The following is a 20930-nucleotide window of genomic DNA, read 5'->3' as shown; positions in this document are numbered from 1 at the left end:
TTTAGAGTATCCTCTTATTTTCTCCTCTTTAGCAATTTCTTTTAATTCTCTCACTGTTTTGTTTTCCATTTTATTAAAAAAAGATTTTATTTATATCATTTTTCAATTTTTTAAATTCTTATATTGAATTTAAAAAGTTCTTACTCCAGAAATCTCATATTTGTATCCATCTACTATTTTTCCATTTCTACTTTCAAAGTACTGCCATCCATGTCCAGTCTTTTTCTGTGATTCATAAGCAGACTTGTATTCCACCACCTCACCAGTATCAACATGAGTTATTTTTAAATTTAAAGGATTATTTCTAATTAAACCAAGTCTAACATATTTAGGATCAAGAGGCTTCTTTTCTTTTTTCTCATTTTTTCTCGGTCTTCCCACTGGTCTCACCTCTTTCGAGTTTTCCAAAATGGCATCTTTATCAATCAAGTTGTTCTCAACCGCAATCATCATGAGCGACATTTTATTGTCTGACGTTTTGGAAACATTATTTTCTTTTAACAAATTTTTCAAAAACTTTCTTGTGTATGTCATATTTTATTATATCAAGATTTTATTTAAATCAATTTTTTTCATTTCTAACATCTGAAGAATTTACATGGATTTGAAGGATTCTAAAGTTTTCATACACAATGTCATTGGAACCAAGCGAATGATTTAAAATTGCGCTTTTTAGATTTCCAGAAATCTTTTTCTTCTCATCGAAATCACAATCCAAACCAAGCACATAATTGTCAATCATTCGTAGCTTTTCTTTTTTAGGCAAGACTTTCCAAGTACTAAGATGCTCTTTGATTTTCTTTTCCATTCGTGAATATTCTGTCTCACCACTCCATACAAGTAGGTAAAGCTTGTCTCTCTCTTCATCACTGTACTCTTTTGGAATATTAAAATTTCCGTTTTCAGTGACGTAAACAGATTCGTGAAACACACCTGTTTTTCCAAAAGCAAGAAGCTCAAGATGTCTTTTTTTATTTATGTCAGCCTCTTTGATACTACATTCTAGAAAAAATGGAAAAAACTGTATCATTTTATTCTTCTTTTAACAGATTTAAATCCTTTTTAGGTCTACCCACGGGTCGATCTTCCTTCACGTCTTTAATCAATATGTTTTTATCAATCAAGTTGTTTTCAATCGCAAGCATTAATAATGACATTTTATTGTTTGACGTTTTGGAAATTCCGTTTTCTTTCAGTAATTTTTTCAAATCCGTTTTCGTATATCTCATTTTTTATTTTAAAAATATTATTTTTGAAAAACATTTCAATGAATTGGATGCTCTGCATCTAATAAACAAAAGTAAATCTGTTTCCATCTGATTCAAGGGTATACAAACTATCGGAAATGACGATAGCAAAGGCTTGAGTGTTTGCAGGAACGTTTGCATTGAATGTCGCTTTTATTTTCATATCTACCACTCCAGATTTTAACCTCTCAGACTGCTTGCTTACGTCGAAAACAAAAAGAGGACAAATGTATCTATAATTTAAGGCAGTCAAATTAGGTTGAGATATAAGTTCGTTTATACCATAAAGTCTATTGTCAAACTTAGAGGCGTCTCTATATGCTCTTGAGTATTTGTTGTTATTAAAGTCTAAATCGTAATCAACAGCAGGATACCTTTCACTGTTTAAAGTGACATACATGTTCTTCAAGTCGCAGTGATTAAAGACTGCAGGATTCTCTACTTGACTTCCAGATTTATTGGTTTGAAATCCAACAATGACATACCTTGGTCTTTCACTACCAGATTTTGTGCTTAGCGTCCAACTAAAGTTGTTGGATACAGGAACAGCGATGGTGTCACATTGTCTAGATCTGAACGAAATTGGAACCTTTACTTTTGCTTCAATGATTTTGTAAAGATTGTTACTAGCTGCGATAGAGGGTGTGACATGAGGCATAAACAAGGATAATTTGCTAAGATCTGTTTTTCCTGCAGCTGCTGTTTCTGCTCTAAAAATAGCATCACTATCACTCTTTCTCACAAGAGTAAGTTTATGACTAAGTCCATAGATCACTTTATCGTAATCATCGCAAAATCCAAAAATGTGCTTTAAAGGGATGCAGAACGAAAACGATCCTTTTTCTTCACTTTGCTTGATGATGTAATCTCGTCTTTGGATAAATCCAGTGTTGGCTTCATTTGCTAAAGCTGATGTGTCTCTTTGCCACAGCTGATTCATTCCTTCAGAATATTGGAACTCTACTGGATATTTGAGGTATCCAATCATGGTGGTAGCTTGTCCAGGTTCGTAAATGATTTCTAAATCTCGACTATCCAAACGATAAGTAATCTGCCTAAACAGATACATGATGCCGTTGTTAGCAAGAGTAACGAGGTCTGCATCAGCGTAGGAAGTTCCATCTGCTTTTAAAAGTCTTCCTTCAACCAAAAGGTATGCCTCAGATGGAAGCGTGAACAAATCTTGTTTCTCAATATTGATCCTTATTTCTCGATCCACATTTAGATTTTTACTCTCAGGCTCGTATTCATGAAACTCGAATCTCTCAATTTCTTCATCCACAATAATCTCTTCTGTAAAATTTAAAACATCGGAATTTGCCATTTTTATATGTCGAAGAAAAAAAAATTTTTAGATCCTCATGCAATCAAAAGTCCATTTCCTCTTTTTACTAGGTCTTGTATTCTAATCGCGTTGTTCTTTGACAATCCTGATCCAAACATAGAATATTCATCTATAACTGGTGGTGCTGCTGCCGCTGCTTTGTTAACAATGCTTGAAATAATTTCCTTGCTTTTAATACTGAGATCATTCTTTGCAGCTTCACGCGGTTTTGGAGTTCCAGTCTTGGCATACAATTTCTCAATGGTCTTTTTACCTTTATCAATAGCTACGTCTTTAGCAGTGGAAATAGCTGCAGAAGCCAGCTCTTTTCCTGCAGATTTAGTAGCCATGATGGCTTCTCTTCCCAGTTCAGTTTTTGCAATTTTATTAGCCAAAGTAGATGCCGCTCTTGAAGCGCTTGAAGATGCTGCTCTTCTCAAGAAATTCTTAAGCGTGTCCATGATTCCATTTCCGCCTACAATATGCTTCTTAACATATCTATTTCTATAAACGATCATTTTTTTATTTCCAAAGATTTTTTTATTTCATATCGATATACGCCATCATAGCCTTGTACTCGTCTTTATTAATCCTATTCTGCCTCAACAGCTCATCGCAAATGGAAACAGCTACATTTCTAGATCCTTTATTTCCAGCATGCCATGCAGCGATGCTCAAGTTGAGATTTTCCACAAGAGCATTTGGATCGCTTGGAAGAATAATCACACCATTGCCTTTTTTGACTTTGGTTTCACTTTTAATTTCTTCCCAAACAGGCTTTATAAGTTCTCTGTATTTTAGACCTCTGGAACCTTTTATCTTGTTTGATTCTGAAAAAATAGCACCAGAGTTGAAAAGAATTTTTGTATAGTTATCCTTATCTTCTTTGCTTATAGCGCTGCTGTCCAAAAACTCTTTTGAAATGTTCGGATTGGTTAGCAACTCCCAAAGACCTTGTGTTCCTTCATACTTTTCTCCTCCAACAATGATATCATTTCCATCCACCTCCAACCCCATTTTTCCAATGTACATTTGTTTACCATATCTATTAATTTCATAAAATCTTTTTTTAGAACTCTTATACTTATTTAAATAAACGGATGAAATGTCTCCTAAATGATTTGTCTCATCAAAACTTGGAGGCGATTTTTCATGGCTACTTTCTTCGATGCTCTTGATCATCTTTTCATTGCTTTCAATCAGAGGCTTGTAAAGCTTGCTCAAATCAGTCTGAAGATTAGCATCATAAATATTCTCATTCAAACTATCTTGATAGATTCTTTTTCTTCTTTCAACAAATTCTTTCACCAGTTCATCCCTCTTGTTAGGGTCTAGTATTTTAAAAAAGGACATTTTTTAAAACGCAAGAAAAAAACTTAAACGTAAACTTATCTACGTTTTACGACTACGTTTTACGACTACGTTGATCCTTTCTTAGATTCGCTTGCGAATCCGTGGAAAATCTATGATTTTTTAAACATGTTGTTGAACGCTTTTATTGCATCTTCTCTTCCTTTTTGGATCAACGACTCTTTAGTTATCTCGTCAATGTTGATTTTTGTTTTAGTTCTTATTTCTTTCATCAGACTCTTAAACTTTTGAAGCTCGTCTAAAATCAATTCATACTCTGAATCGCTCACAATGTTGTCTACTAATGCCTTTGAAATGTGACTGTTGATGGTGTTCAATTTCGACTCGGCCAACACTTTAATCTTTTCATGCTTCTCCGCTTTTAATGCTAGTTTTTTGTTGACTTGTCCTCCTACAATGGATAAAAAACCCATTCCAATAGCCACACCTTCACACGCAATCGCAATAGGAGCAGCAGCGATGGTGCTCAAAGTTCCAATTCCAACAACTCCAAGTGCAACGCCACCTGCTTGCAACGTAGAGTCTACAAAAGAAATGATTCTGAAAGCGCGATGATACTTTTTGCTTAAATGCACTCTCTTTTTCCTCTCGTTGTCCATCTCTTTTTGGACTTCGCTTATTTTTTGAAGACGGTAATTGTGTCCTCCATCATCTACAGGAGCTGTTGGAAGAACTGGATAAAGTCCATGCGCTTTTGCGTTAGATTTAGCATCGTGATTGTATTCCATTTTATATTAAACGAAAAAAAATATTTTTTTTCACTCATTAATGAAATTGACAAAGCATAAACTTTCCCCTTTTTTAATAATGACATCTGACTTGCTGTTATTGTAAATTTCCATGATCACATTATCCGTTGACTCTGATAGTATGATGCTGTGACTGAAATAATCCAATTTAGATTTTAGGCTTTCCCTCAAATTCACTAAAGCTAATCCGCTTTTAAGTTTTATTCCAAACATAAAAATTAATTTCTGATGACTCAGACGAATTAGTGTGATGTCTTTTTGAGCAAATATTTCATACTTACTTCCCACTTTTACAGGAGGATGCTTCAAATACTTATCGAAAAAAAGATATGATTTATGGCGAGCCTTTCGATCGTTATTAAAAAAATTTTTTTTATGCACATGATTCTCCATTTTTATTATCACAAAAAAAATAATTTTTATAATACACCATTTTATTCTTTATATGTGAGGAATAAAATGATTATCGTTTTAAGCAGCAAAAGCACACACTCTATATTCATCCTTTTTAAAACCTTCAATCAACGCCTCAATCTTTAATCTATTTCTTTTCTCCTCATCATCATTGATGTAAATGATAAAGTTGTTTCCACCCGTTTCATTACGCATATCTTGTAACAATTCATTATATATATAATCATCATATTCATTTTGTTCTTCAACACTCATCGAATTGTAATCTAAAACTATAGTATCATTGTAAGGTCCATTGTAAGGCAAATCTTCAGGATCATTGTAATCTAAATCTACTGGATTAACCACAAAATCATCAGAACTGTCATCGTCTTTGCTTTCATAGAGTTCATCGCACTGATCTTCTAAAAATTCATTATCTGACATACTCATTGTTATTTTTTATATGAAAAGAAATTTATTTAACTCAAAATTCAAATTTTTTTATCTGTACATTAGATCCATGTAAATTAAAAGAATTTTTAAATCCGTTTGCGGATTCATGGAAATCACTAGTGATTTTTATGCGTAATAATAGGCTTGTCCTAGAAGAAGGTAAAAGCTTCCGGATTGACCGACTTGAGCATCACCAGAGTTGAGCGTGACAACGAGTCTTCTTCCAGCTGCGACAGTAGGCATAGAATCTGCTTCTCCAAAATTTCTGTAAAAAGAGATGGTGGTGGCGGAACCGATGGATGAAGTGGATTGATACAACAGTCCTGTCGATTTGTTGTTAAACGAAGTCACATTTGATCCATTCCACGACGACAAATAAAAATCTTCCAGTCCAGAGGATGAAAAGATGCATGTGCTGTCACCGTCATATCCTGGAAAATACGTGTAATTGTTGGTGTTGTACGGTGTCCAAGGAGTGAGTACAGTACCGTTACCTGGAGGTAGATTTCCGTCGTACATTCTAACTCTTGATTCCCACCAGTTTCCAGAAGCTCCAATGATGTGCATCCTGATGTATTTCAACGACACGCCATTTCCTTTCCCGCTGGTGTTCAACAAAACGTATTCGCTGCCGTAAGTGGTATTCAAATATCGAAACGTTCTGCAGTACAGCTTGTAAAGAGGGATGGTCGCAGGAATGGAAGCAAGTGTGGAAATGAACGGTTGAATCCAGTACGTGATGGCGGTGTTATTTCTGTTAACGAGTTGAATGGAGACGTCGTTTCTGAAAGGCATATCCAAAGTGAAATATCCTCCCAAGGAAGTGGTGTTAAACATGTTGCATCCCTGCAAAGAATTGGCGTAAAAAGCTCCTCCCAAAGGAGAAAAAAGCAAATCGGTAGCAAGTCCTGTTTGATCCACTCCAATTCCTTCTGTTGTTTCTACATAATTCCCTACATTGATTTCTCCGTCAGTGAAGATTCGAATGAAAACTTGACCAGGAATATTTGTGCCAGAGGAGCTGTATAAAGCCAGCCACAATCTTCTCAGCACACCAGATTTTCCAGAAAACGCAAACACAGGAGAAGTGGTTAGTGCCGCCACTGTCTGAGACTTAAACCCTAAACTGGTAAAACTGGATCCTGGAACGACACTGGTCAGACTTGATTTTTGCAACAACAAGTCTACATAATTCTTTGTAGTTCCATCTTGCGCGTTGGTTGGATCAGTCACATTAATTAATTTGTGTGAATTCAAATCCAAGTCTGCTGTACCTATGACTGATCCACCTGAAGCATGAGTGTCTACATAATTTTTAGTAGCCGAATCTGAAGCTGATGTAGGCTCAGTCAAATTAGTTAATTTGTGCGACGTCATGTTAATGTCGGTGTATGAAATAGTGTTGTAAGAGACTTTGGTGTCTACATACCCTTTTGTTGCAGCGTCTTTTAAAGCGGTAGGATCGGAAACATTGATCAATTTGTGGCTATTTAAATCCAAGGCTCCAGTGATCGTGCTGGATCCGTCTACTTTCACATTCATGCTCGAGCTGACGTCGACGTAATTTTTTGTGGCGGCGTCATGAAGATTGGTCGGTTCGTTCAAATTGATTGCCTTGTGAAAATTTAAATCCAAGTCTGCAGTTCCAATCACCGTTCCTCCTCCTGACGAATGCGTATCTACATAATTCTTCGTAGCTGCATCGTGTGCGTTGGTGGGTTCACCCAAATTGATGATTTTATGAGAGTTGTAATCTAAATCTGCAGTGATGGTGCTGTTTCCATCTGTTCTGACATAGAGATCACCTGTTATAGCTGTTGCTGAATAAGGATCATAAAAATACCTCCCTAATTCAGTTCTTCCAAATTTGTCAATCATTTTTTAATGAGGGAAAAAATTTTTCACCAAAGTGTGTTAACAACGCTTTGAAAGTTCGCTCCTTCCTGTAATTTTTTCAAGACGTAGAGACACAAGTGACCACAATAAGACGTATCACCAAATTGAACTCTCTCGCTGTTATAATAAACAGGGCTTTTCAAATAATGAACTAGCTCGACAAGAGGAGGTTGAGCATAAGAGTCAAAACTGTATTTTTTGTCAGCGTCTTTATACCAACACACCCAATGAAATCCATCTGTGCTCGAATCTCCTGTATTCACAATGCCGCATTCTTTTTTCATTGTCTTTTCTGGCAATTCATCCCTCACAAAAACACCTCTAAAGTTTTTAATTTTGAGCTTTTTCACAGCATCTATTAATTGAAAGTTGGTCAGAGGTTTGTTCGGTAGTACAATTCCTTCAACGTTGATCATTTTTTTAAAATTCAGAAAAGTTTTAAAAATTTCACATGTGAAATTCTATGGGTTTTTACATTTCATCATCCTGTTCTATTTCATCTTCTTTCACCTCTAAATTCAAGTCATCACACATCATGATGCTATGAGGTAAAGATGCATTTTTTACGATGACAGCTTCGACCAGTTTAACTTGAATAGACACAATCGATGGTCCAATATACACCCCCTCAATTCTAAGTCCTCCAATAGCATAACATCTTTGATTGATAAAATCATGTCCAGAAGATAAGACCAAATTTTTATTATGACGTTCTCCTTTGACTCCATTTTGTATATCAATATCTGTTTTCTTTCTATTAAATATAGAAGTAATTAGTATACCATCTTCATTATTTTTAGATCCTTCAGATCCATGAAAATTCTTCGAATTTTTAGTATATGTCTTTGCATAAAACACTGGTGCTAATTCAGAATGGCAATCTTTATATTTTAAAATAGTCAATTCGTCTGAATTAATTTGCTTTTTTCTTCCTCCCTTTTTAAGCTTGGTCGACAATTTATCCACTTCACCTCTAATAAACAAAGTAATTTTTTCCATTGTGCTAATAAACTTTTCTTCTTGTTCTGTCTTTCCTTTCTTAGCATCAAAGCAAACGAAGGACATGGAATAACCAGTCAATTTTTGTGTTACCGGTTCTTTATTCTCGCATACGCCATACGAAAATAATATAGGTGTTCGTAATACAAGAGGACCATCTCCAGTTGGATAAGAATATTTTACTGGTACTTTTTGATATACGACTGGTTTTGTTGCCGCGTAAATTTCTCCAACTGATAATTTGCTCTCATCAAAATTTTCAATTGTAATAAAATTCATTTCTTTTCTATATACAAGATTTTTATTTAACTCAAAATAAAAATTTTTTTCTTGCCGTACAAAACGACGCGACTATTTTTGCAAACGTATCAATTCTTCATTATTCACCCATGAGTTGAAAGAGTCTGGATATCCAAACCATTTGACTAAGGATCTGTTCTTTTGCTTACGAATGACTTTTTCAATTCTAAATATGTCTTGATTAGTCTTTTGCATTTCTTGTTCGTAAAAGGTACCTTTAATTTCTTCACCGTTAGCATCAACGATTTTATACGTGGGTGGATTAGTATGCTGAACATTTAACACGGTAAAAACCTCTTCAGTCCATCTCGGTGTATACCCCTTTTCAAAATGAGACTTCTTTTTTACGATCCTCACTTTGTCACCCATTAAGAATTTTGGTTTTGCTGGTAATGTTTGATCCTTTCCATACAGATTCCACCATACCCTACCTTTATTCTTTTCATCGCTAGCTTCCATTGGAGTCATTATGATGGAAGAGTGCTTGGTGTTGTTGTAATTTTTCACCATCTCATCCAATACGTCAATGTATTTATGAGTGTTGTTGGCTGAAAAATATTTAAACATTCTCTCTTTCATCGTTCTATTCCATCGTTCAACAACAGAACTTTTTTCTTCATTTTCAGTGGAGTATAATTGCACACCTAGAGCTTGTACATGCTTGTTATAAAATTCTTTACCTTTATCCACCCACATCTTTGTACACTTTCTCTCCTCAAATATTTTTCTTAGAGCGTTAGCTACATCAACTCCAGTTTTACTCTTTAACGGAACGATCCATCCATACTTTGAAAACACGTCGATCACCATGAGCAAATATTTTACTCCGTTGTTGAATTTTGAAAACGAATGCATGTCAACCAAATCAGCAGCCCATATTTCGTCGATGTTGTTCACAAACACTTTCCTTCTTTTAAAATGATGTATCACTGGTTTATGAAGCTCGTTTACAAGTTGATCCGTCCATTTCAGGTTCTCCGGTGCTTTTTTTTTAGACCTAATCCGAATTTAGCTTTAGCTTTGATGATGGGAGTGATTAGTTTTCTTTCGTTAATCTCTTTTTGAGTAGGGTTTGGAATGGAGTTCATTTCTTCAAGCATCATTTGATCTGCTACATTTCTGCTTTTAACATCGTTTAAATATTTGTAAGCTAAATCGTGGTGGTATGCTGCATTGTCTACTCTATCCACCGGTTTACTCCACTCTTGATACATATCGGTGGATGTGAGTCTTTTGTCTAAATTGGTTCCCGGTCCAGCAAAATTCATCCCTGGAATGTGCATTTCTCCTGGAAACTTTGCCCATGGAAGCTTTATTTTTTTCGAAAAATTGTTGATCGATTCCACCAAGTCTCCTCCATTGACTTCATTCGCAGAAACAAACTTGCATTTGCCTCTTCCGCAGACGACACAAGCTCCTTTAAGCATATTTCTATTGCTTTTGCTTATAGAATGGTATAAGTTGTTCGTTTCTGTTATTTTTTTACATTTGACACAATACATTTTTTTTATATTCAACATAATAAAAAATGGAAGTGATTGATTTGTCATGGAATGTAAATAAAAGCAAAAGGAAAAACAACAAGCTTTTGCCTAGAAGTATACGCGGAATCATTATTGGGAAATTAGGATGTGGGAAAACAACGTTGCTACTCAATTTACTTTTAAGACCTGGATGGCTAGATTACAACCATTTGCAAGTCTTTGGAAAATCCCTTTTTCAGCCAGAATATAAAATACTCAAAAGCTCGTTCGAGAAGAAATTGCCAAAGGGAGTTATTCTTGATTTGTTTAACATTCAAAGCAAAATTGAGGAATTAAACGTAAGCCCTGAATGTGTTATTAATGAAATTTCAAAAAAATGGGATAACACAGAGGATATGGAATGCCAATTTTTCGAAACGGCTGACGATGTGCCTAATCCTGAAGATCTTGATTCATCCAAAAACAATTTAATGATCTTTGACGATTTGCAATTGACAAAACAAAACAAGTGTGAAAAATATTACATCCGAGGAAGACATTCTAACGTTGACTGCTTTTACCTCGCTCAAAACTATTTTATGCTACCTAGGCAAACCATTCGAGAAAATGCTAATTTCATTTGCTTGTTTCCTCAAGACTTTAAAAACATAAACCACATTTATCAAGATCATGTTTCAAGCGATATGAAAATAGAAGAGTTTAAAAAGTTTTGTAAATATTGTTGGTCTCAACCTCACGGATTCGCCGTCATTGATTTATCCTCTAAAAAGGATTGTGGGAAATATCGAAGCGGATTCGACAATTTTTATTTTCCCAACTCTATATAAAAAGATGAGCGGATTTTATCTCCTTACAAAAGCAAAAAAAGAAACTCCAACCATAAGAAACAGCGTCATCCAAACCGAGTTTGACAACCCCATTGAATTTGATCCTAATAAAAAGTATGAAATGGCTCTTGTTGGCTTTGACACTATTCACAGCTATACCAACATCAATTCGACAAATAATGTTTTCAGATACAGTCCCAACGCCGGTTCAAACAGCTACACCATTTACATCGAAGAAGGAGCGTATGAAATTAGCGAGATTAATGATTATCTTCAGAAGGAAATGGAAAAACAAGTTGGAACCTTGTATAGAAAGGATGGTGTTGTTATCGGTGCAAACCTAACCACTTTAAAATCTACGCTGAAATTTGGAAAACCTGGAACTACAACAAAATATTGGGTGGATTTCAACGTGAATAACAGTTTAGCCCCTGTTCTCGGATTTAATAAAGCAGAATATACCTATGTAGAGAAAAAAGAAGATCCGACAGATCCAAATAAAGTCACAAGTTATATTGACTATTACGAGTCTGAAGCACTTTCGAGAATAGATGATGTAACCATCATCAGAATCACAAACGATGTTATTGGATCATCTTATGATAACGGAAAAAGAACATCTGACATTTACTCTTTTCATCCTGACACTCCTCCAGGCTACAAAATTACCGAAAAACCTTTCCACTTGATATACCTGCCTATCATGGTGGGTAGAATTTCAAGAATGGAAACAAGAATTACAGATCAAAACGGTAACTTGATCGACTTTAGAGGTGAAGACATTATCCTTAGATTTCACGTTAGAGAAAGAATAACCTCTGTGCTCCAAGACCTTTTTACGAGCAGCGCTGTTCAACGATAATTTTTTTCTTTTTATTTTAAAAATGAGTTACCAAAAAGTAAAATTAAACATTTCACAAAGTCAATCTGACAAAATAAAAAAAGCGATTCAAGACAAGACTGATGTCAATATAAGACTATCTCATCAAGACTTGAACGGTGAACATATTCTCGCTATCACTCATGCGCAATTGAACAAAATTACAAAAGCGTATGAAGCTGGTAAAGGTGTTACACTCAAATTAAGCAAAAGACAACTTGCACACAACTCAACCATTGAAGGTGGATTTATCGGAGCTCTTTTACCGTTACTAGGTATGTTAGGCAGCACACTTGCAACAAGAGTAGTTCCAGCTCTAGCTACCGGATTGTTAGCAGGAGTAGGCTCTTCTGCTGGCTCTGCTATGGTTGATAAAATTGCAGGAAGAGGAATCGTTTACTTGAAAAAGAATGGAAGTGGAATGAAAATGACTGCTGCAGGATCAGGAGTCTTTTTAAGACCTTGGGTGAAACCTACTATTGGTGAAGGACTCTTTGTTAAAAATGGAAAAGGCTATCAATCTATTGGATCTGGCTTATTGCTCGGACCTAACTCACCCTTTAATAGCATTCCCTTTTTAGGTGCTATTCTATGAAAAGCTATTGTAAATTGTACAAAGAAAAAAACTATTTTATATATTTTTCAGATATATAAAATTTGCATCTTCACAATATATACGTCACTATCGTTTACTGTAGAATAGAAAAATACGATGATGAATTAAAAGAATGAACTCGCTCTCATTAAAAAAATGAGCATTGTCTTATTAAACACGAAAATTATGGACAAGTTTGACAAGGATAATCTTGATGATATCGAGCACTTGAAATCCGTGTTTCTTCTTTTGGAAAACAAACACGACCTGTCGGAGGAAGCTCTGAAGCATCTGTTGGAGATCAAGGAAGAATTGGATAAACGTAAGACCGAGAAAATGACTTTTATCGCCAAGACAAACCACCTCATTCAGCGATATCAAGACATCCTACAGACGCAGCTTTCGTTTGAGGAATCGCGCTAAATTTGACGAAGAAAAAAACCAGCTAAAATGTCAATATTTTACCATTGCGGAAGAAACGCTTTCTCAACGACAGTGGACCGATATTAAAATCACTCAGAAACTCGTCTCGCGCACTAAATGCAAGTTTTGTATCAACGACGACCCGAGCCAGTTTGAAATGGACGACAGCAATAAAAAATTCTGTCTCGTGTGTTCGGGGCAGAAAGAAATGTTAGAAACGACTGTTCCGTATAAAGACTACGACCGATCCAATTCAGTGAACAAGTACACTTACTCGCGTATCATTCATTTTCAAGAGTGTATAAAACAATATCAAGGTAAACAAAATTGCAAGATTCCTGAAGAAGTCTTTGAAAAATTGGAGAAAAAATTCAAGGCGCTCAACTTGCTGATCGATTCTGAAAACACCAACGTGAAATACTCTCGCATCACCAAAGAACACATTTTGATCTTTTTAAAACAACTCAACTACACGAACCAGTATGAAAATGCCAACTATATCTATTACGTGCTCGTCGGTAAGCGAGACGATATAGAGTACCTAGAAGAACAGCTCATCAAAGATTTTAAAGATTTGTCTTTCTTGTACGATCTGGTGTACGGAAAAGACAAACCGAAAGAATTAAAAAGAAAGAGTTTCATGAACGCGCAGTACATTTTGTTTCAACTGCTCCAAAATAGAAGTCATCCGTGTCGACTGGAAGATTTTTCAGTTTTAAAAACCATCGACAAGAAAAGATTTTACGATGACATTTGCTCCCATCTGTTTGCAAAACTCGGATGGAATTTTACCCCCACCTTTTAATTATAAAACCGTGCTTTACATTTATGGACTATGATCAACTCTTTGGTCCAGAACATGAGGTAGAGACACAAAAAGGTAAGTCAACAAAAATGATTGCAGAAAATTAAAAACACGACGCCATCTTGAATTCATTAAGTATTAAAAAAATGTCAATGCGCCAGAATTCACAATTCATGATTGCAGAAAATCAGGATGCAGAATTATAAAAATGCCAATGCGCCAGAATTCACAATTCATGATTGCAGAAAATCAGGATGCAGAATTATAAAAATGCCAATGCGCCAGAATTCACAATTCATGATTGCAGAAAATCAGGATGCAGAATTATAAAAATGCCAATGCGCCAGAATCGGCAAGTCTTAGTAGTGCTATGCATAGTTGACAAACATACACAACAAAACACCGGATTGTTTTATATATGCTTGTCTTTTTACAATGTTAACACGTACTAAAGTTTGATGAGCGCGGTTAAAAGAATTTAAAATTTAAATAACCCTAAAGAAACATTTTTGTATAACGCAGGTTTACAAAATGGTTTCTATGGTTCTAATACTGATCAAACCGCGTTTAAGATTTAATTCGAACCTTAAACGCGGTTTGATCAGTATTAGAACCATCCACTATGCCACGCGAACTTCAGGATAAGTTGTTGTTATTTTAAATATATACGCATTTTCCAAACAAAAACTTCCTTCACTGTATTACTGCTAACAAAGAAGACTAGACAACACTTACGAAATAATATACACAAAAATTTTTTTTTACACTAAATTTTATGCTAATAATAAATTGTAGGGGATGAGATGGGGAAAAAGAAAAACATCTGTGCTTTGTAATATATATATGTCCTCAGGCCCATAATTGTGTCACAGTGGGGTTTCGAAGAGACTACAGCACTAACAGCCATAATCTACACCACCGTTTAATTCCACAACTAGGGTAAAGTGAGCACGTATTCAAATTTTGAAAGCTATTAACTATTTATTGTTTTAATTTTTTTCTTTCTCTTCTTCTTTTCATCATCATTTATTTCAATGATCATCTTAAATGCTATCCTTTCCTAACATCAAAAATTTTTTTTTTACTTTTTACTTTTTACATGTTGCCTAAATAAATAAATAAATAAATAAAGCTGATTAAGATATTATAAAGATATTCAATTTTAATCGAGTAAAGATATAACTTTCAGAAATACTTTCGAGACAATTTTTTTCTCGTATGATGAACATTCAAGCAATTTAAGAAAAAAATAAGCTACTTACGGCTTCGTGTTTATTGACGTCCATTTACTGTTTGCAGAACTGTTTTCAAACTTTAAAAAAAAAATTAATTTATTCCAAACAGTATAAACAAAGTGTATAAAAGTTATAAAGGTTTATAAATAATGAGTCGTATAACATTTTTTTACTTTTTTTTTTTTTGCAAAAAATATCGACCAAGAGACAACATGAACATAATCAGACAATTCCGTGTATTTATTTATCTTTTTTTTTTTTATTTAGTAATTCTTTTGATAACCAAACAAACAAACAAAAAAAATCAAAAAAATGCGGTTTCATTAATTCTTATTAATTAATTTTATAAAGGAAGTTGTTTTGCAGTCGGAAACATGGGACGCATTAAAATGAACTTTTATATACGTGTAGTCCTAGTATAGCTTTTAAAGATATTTTTTATTAAGGTCTACATAAAAAAATCAGAAAAATTAAGGGCTACACGAAGTTTTTAGAAAATATTATTAAAACTTTTTTTTTATATCAAGTTTACATAAAAGCTATAATCAAAGACGTAAATAGGCCAAAATTAAAATTTAATGAATATTTTAGCTAAAACACAGTGTCGCCCTTAACGCGGTTTTTTTACCATGTAGACCTAATAGCGCTCTTAGAAGTATATATATATATATTACATGTATCTGGAAACAATTACATTATATAAGCAAACTTCAAAAAGAAGTTGTATAATATAATATAATTGTTATATTATATAATAAAATTGAAAGTAGCTTTTGAAAATTTTGTGTATTTTTTTCAATTCAAAGTATATCTAGTAAAAAGTAATAAATTTAACCCTTTTCAATGAATAGTTTACTATTTTATCAACTGTTTAATTTCCATCTAACAAAAAACTAACTTTCTTTAAATTAAAAAAAAATAAAAAAAGTTGTGAATTAATTATGAAAAATAACATTATCTTTATAAGCAATTTAACGTCCGATTTAATTAATGTGTTCTTTTTATTTTAGTTTGTACCTAGCCTTAATAAAATAGGTTAATGGATTTCGTACCTACAGGGAAACGCATTACTTGTCAAAATGATGTCTGAATAGTTTACACTGGAATGTATAAAAAAAAACAAATTATAATATGTAAAATTAAGTACTTAATAGTGCTACGTTTTTGTTTGTTTTTTTTTGTTTTTTACAAAGCAGGTTTATATATATATATATATATATATATATATATATATATATATATATATATATATATATATATATATATATATATATATATATAAACTAACAACTTTTTGCGATGTTTTTACATAAATTTGATCAACGTCGATTATCCATATGAAAATACATCGCAAAAAGTTGACAAAAGAGAGGCAAAAAAATAAAAAATAAAGAAAGCAAAAAAAACACACACATTTCCAATAAAAACATCGCAAAAAGTTTATTGTTTTTACGATCAATATATATTACATTGGATCAACGTTGGGTTTAGATCGTAAAAACAATAAACTTTTTGCGATGTAAAAACATACATTTGTTCAACGTTGGTTGAATCAAAGTCAATTGAAATACATTGGATCAACGTTGGATTTACATCGTAAAAGCAATTAACTTTTTGCGATGTAAAAACATACGTTGGATCAATGTAAATTTTTCAGTTGTTATTAATTCCGTCGGAATTAATTTCATCATTAAACATATGACATTGGATCAACGTTGGTTTTGCATTGGAAAAAACAGCCGACGTTCGCGATGGCTTTACATACGTTGGCCCAACGTAAATGTGCTAGCTGGGGATGAATCACCAATCTATCACGTAAGTAGACGATAAAATGGAAAGTTAAAAACAACTGAGGAAAGACGTAAACACGAAGACTCATCAACCTGTCATATAAATAAATGAAAAGATCGCGCAACAGGAAAACAAGCAAAAACTATAAAAGCTCAAAAAAGAGAGAGAGATTTTTGGAGAAGAATTAGAGTTAGTTGAGAGAATTAGAGATAAAGAGATCGTCTCTTTAGAAGAAGTGATTTAAAGAGGATTTTTATAGGAAAGAGTTTTTAAGAGATTTAAAAGAGGACTTTAAGAGAAAAGAGTTTTTAAGAGATTTAAAGAGGATTTTAAAGAAGAGAAAGAATTTTGTGATAAGAAGAGTATTTTGATGAATAAACAGTTTAATAAGCAGTTGAATAAAAGAAGAAAAGAAGAAGATTTTGATATTGACTGTTGGAGAATAACCAGAAGATTTAATTAAAGAAGAGATATTTGTAATAAAAAGAAGATATAAAAAAAAGAGGAGTAATTGAAATAAACAGTATTGAACACTGCAAGAAGAGTAAGAGAATATTATTTGTATTATATAAAAGTTATAAGAATAAGAATGCTACCATTACACATTAATAGAACATTTGTTGAGTTTTATTATAATATAGAATATACTGAGGACGGCGATTATAAGTTTAGTCCTTTTAGATATAACCTTGCCCATTCCTAACCAAACTATCACCAAACCTCGCCTATACCTAACCAAGTATTCCCCAGACCACTAACCTCGTTCCCAACCTATATTCACCTAATCCAAACAAACCCTAACCCAAACCTTTCCCTTACCCTTACCTTCATTAGTTAAACTAAATAACAAACTAAACGTGAAACAAAAAATTAAATTAAATAGCTAAAGAAAGAAACATAAAAAGAAAAAAAAACGCCACCCTTACATTATGTTAAACAAAAAAAATTGCAAATCTGAAGATGTGCAAAAACTATTAAATGGAAAGCCATCTTTAGCAACCATGCGCGATACCATTTTTTCCTTAGAAATTTCTTTTACGAAAAACGTGTCAATTGTTCTGACCTTTTTCGTTAGAATTACTTCTTCGTCTTCGCAGTTGATGTATATTTTAGGCTCTTTTTCAACTGATTCATGCTGTTTTGAAGTTGAAGCTCTGCCGGTAAGCAAAAGAAAGTATCACTCAGAATGCGATCAAAGTCCGCAATCAAATTATACAAATTATGCGTAAGCAGTTATTTTAAAGTTATGCGAATCGTTGAATATCAATAAATAGGTACGGGGGCAATCAAGCAGTTGAAAAAGACCCCGCTTTGTCAAACTGATGTTGGTAATGACCCTGCTGTTGTACGACTGTAGTTTACCCATTCGCCCTGTCCGTAAAAACGGTACAATAATAGGAACGTAATTAATGCTTCGAAATCTCTTCATTTTCAACTTGGTGGTATTAAGATTCATGACGGCACAAATTTCACAGAAGCAGCTGTTTAAATATCACGGACATGTCTAGTTATAGCAAAATCCATTTCTAAATTGAATTTGGGTGTTTCTCTGGTTGCGTGGTAAGACGTGTTAATTGAGACCTATAAGACTTGTAAGCAACTTCATGCAAAATAATTAACCGAATTAAACCGGAACTAATATAAAAACTAAAACTAAAAGAGCTAAAGAAAAAGGAACTAAAAGAAAAAAAACTAAAGGAACTAAAAGAAAAAAAAAACACAACTAAAGCAACCTTTAGGCTGTGTGTGCTCACATTACCTAACTAATTGATCATACGAAACATACATTAGACCGTTCACCATGCAACTATATTTTAAAAGCTTTTGTCATGTTGTAGCGGGTGATTAAGATCTAATAAGTGTCATATCTGTTTTTTTAAACTATATTTAAACACTATTTTGTCTTTTTCAAATGCAGCTTTAAAAAACTAGTAAACTTGTCACAATTTCACAATTTTAATGATTCTGAATTTAATTACTCAAATTATAAACTTCTATGAACTAAACAAGAAAGATTTATAAATATTAAAAATTATTCAAGTTAAAATACTACACTGTAAAATTATTGTGCATTGGCAGCAACACCACTCAACAGTCTCACATTCCAAGAACTATTGAGGTATACGTTCACAATTATGGTGGAACCAAGGTTCAAATTTTCCACATTGCACCATATGTCTAAATAGATTAATACTTAGTGTACAAATAAAATCTGAACAGAAGTAGCAGAATAATTTATTGAAAAGCTGAAACACAATTTCATTACTAGTTCACTTATCTTTGATAAATTTATCTAAAGCCATCCAAATTTGCCAGCATATTCAGTAAAGAGTAAACTTAAATTCTTTTTCTTTACAAACCTTGCCAATTTCTCAGTCTTTGGAAAATCATTTAAGTGGTATTCCACTATGCCTTGAAATAAATAGTTTCTCATTTCAATAGTTTCAAATAAAACATAACACGGATTTGAGCTAGTAGAAGCAATATGCTGTGCAAATGCCAATGCAAACAAACCACAACCTACATTATTTGTTTGTTGTTGCACTGGTAAAACTTGTACTGTCAAGTTATCGTTGGCACACTGCATTATTGTGCAAATTTGCCTGACAACATTATTTTTTCTTTTTCTTTTAAATATGCTGTCTAAAAGACATACATCACCTTCAAAACAGCCAAAAGTGCTAATTGTCAGCCAATGTACATCACCATCATGTAATATCTGTGCAAAAGATTCCTTTACCACACAAAAATGGAAAAACCAGAAAACACCTATAAAACAGAAACACCAGTTATCATTTTTTGCACTGAGTGGATATCAGTGTCTGACAACATCTGGTTGATTGTAATATCTTTTATATCATCTGAGGAAAGATTTTTTTTAAGGAAACATAGTCAATTTTTTTGCTGAATGTTCATTATCATTATCTGAAAGATGAATCACCTGGCTATATTCTCAGGGCTCGACAAATTGATGAATATTTAGAGAAAAAAATGAGCATATAGTACAGTAACTTTATTTATTGAAAAATAACATTTGAATAAAAATTTAAAATACAAACGTGGTATTTCACAATATCTATTTTTAAGTTTTTTAAATATGTATATGTATATACGAAAACTAAGATAATTTAAAAAGAAAATTTGGACTCATCTTATTTTTTTAAAATAAAAAACTTTTATCTCAATTCAAATGCATTTCAATAAATATTGAGAGATATGGGTCAATATTTGTCCAAAAAAAAAAAAAAAAAGAGTTGTAGAGCCCCAATCATAAAAGTATTTTTCTTAATTATTTATTGTATACTCTGGTTATACTAATGATTGAACAATTTTAATAGAGTAAACCAAAACAATTATTACCTAAGCTTTTGACTTTCAATACCTAAGTGCGTATGAATGACATTATTTCTTGGGTGGAATCTTATGTTGTTAGAAGGAGGTAAATCCTTTTTCCCAAACATATCACTCACAGTAATATTTAACAGTCTCTTCATCTTACAAACATTTGAAACACCTTGTCTTACAAATTCAGAAATCTTTGTTGACAATCGATAATCAATTTTTTAAGAGAGAAGTTTACTATAAAGTTTTAAACAACACATGATGTAACTAATCTACATTGCTACCACTATATTTGTTACCATAAATAGCATACTCATACGTACGTGTAACAAAAAATTAAAACTATGTGCATGCAATTAATAAAGAAAAGAACAAAACATGACTAGAAACAAGCCTTACCATAAAAAATTTGAATATATATCCATACGAGTTGTAAAAAACACATTTTAAAAAATCCAATTTTATATCTAATTCAATTTTCTGTTTTAGAATTTTTTACATTTAAGATATGATATCATAAGTTTTGAACTTGTCTGAACTATATATAAATTATTTTTATGGTGCTGTTTTCTCAAATTTCTCTATCACTTACATGTAATAAATATATTTGCTCTCCCCATTGAATATATTTTATGCTATATAAATTTTTTAAAAAAACATTTCCTTTCTACATCCCTTACATTGCAGATCAAATTTTCAACATTGTTGAATAATTATTTATTCCAAAATTAATTTTCGCTGAATTTTCAGTTACTCTACATCACATTACTATAACTGTAACTTTAGTAGATATGATTAAAGAAGACTATAATT

The 20930-nt window shown here is 33.0% G+C and overlaps 1 long non-coding RNA gene and 1 pseudogene across 1 annotated transcript; both read right to left on the bottom strand.

Annotated features, from left to right (window-relative positions):
- Positions 1 to 14667: 14667 nt before the first annotated feature.
- On the bottom strand, positions 14668 to 15221 carry LOC149890521 (uncharacterized). Its single transcript, XR_016451304.1, has 3 exons — positions 15158 to 15221; positions 15012 to 15061; positions 14668 to 14809 (listed from the first exon to the last, which is right to left on the bottom strand). It is a non-coding gene; the product is annotated as an uncharacterized LOC149890521 (long non-coding RNA).
- Positions 15222 to 18811: 3590 nt separating this feature from the next.
- LOC149890520 (uncharacterized) lies at positions 18812 to 20269 on the bottom strand (annotated as a pseudogene).
- Between the last annotated feature and the right edge of the window lie 661 nt (positions 20270 to 20930).

The sequence above is a fragment of the Hydra viridissima genome, unplaced genomic scaffold, assembly GCF_058129835.1.
Source record: "Hydra viridissima isolate aposymbiotic clone 2 unplaced genomic scaffold, HvirCarnegie_v1 scaffold_3, whole genome shotgun sequence".
NCBI classification, from domain to species: Eukaryota; Metazoa; Cnidaria; class Hydrozoa; order Anthoathecata; family Hydridae; genus Hydra; species Hydra viridissima.
This window is presented reverse-complemented; position numbering and strand designations above follow the sequence as displayed.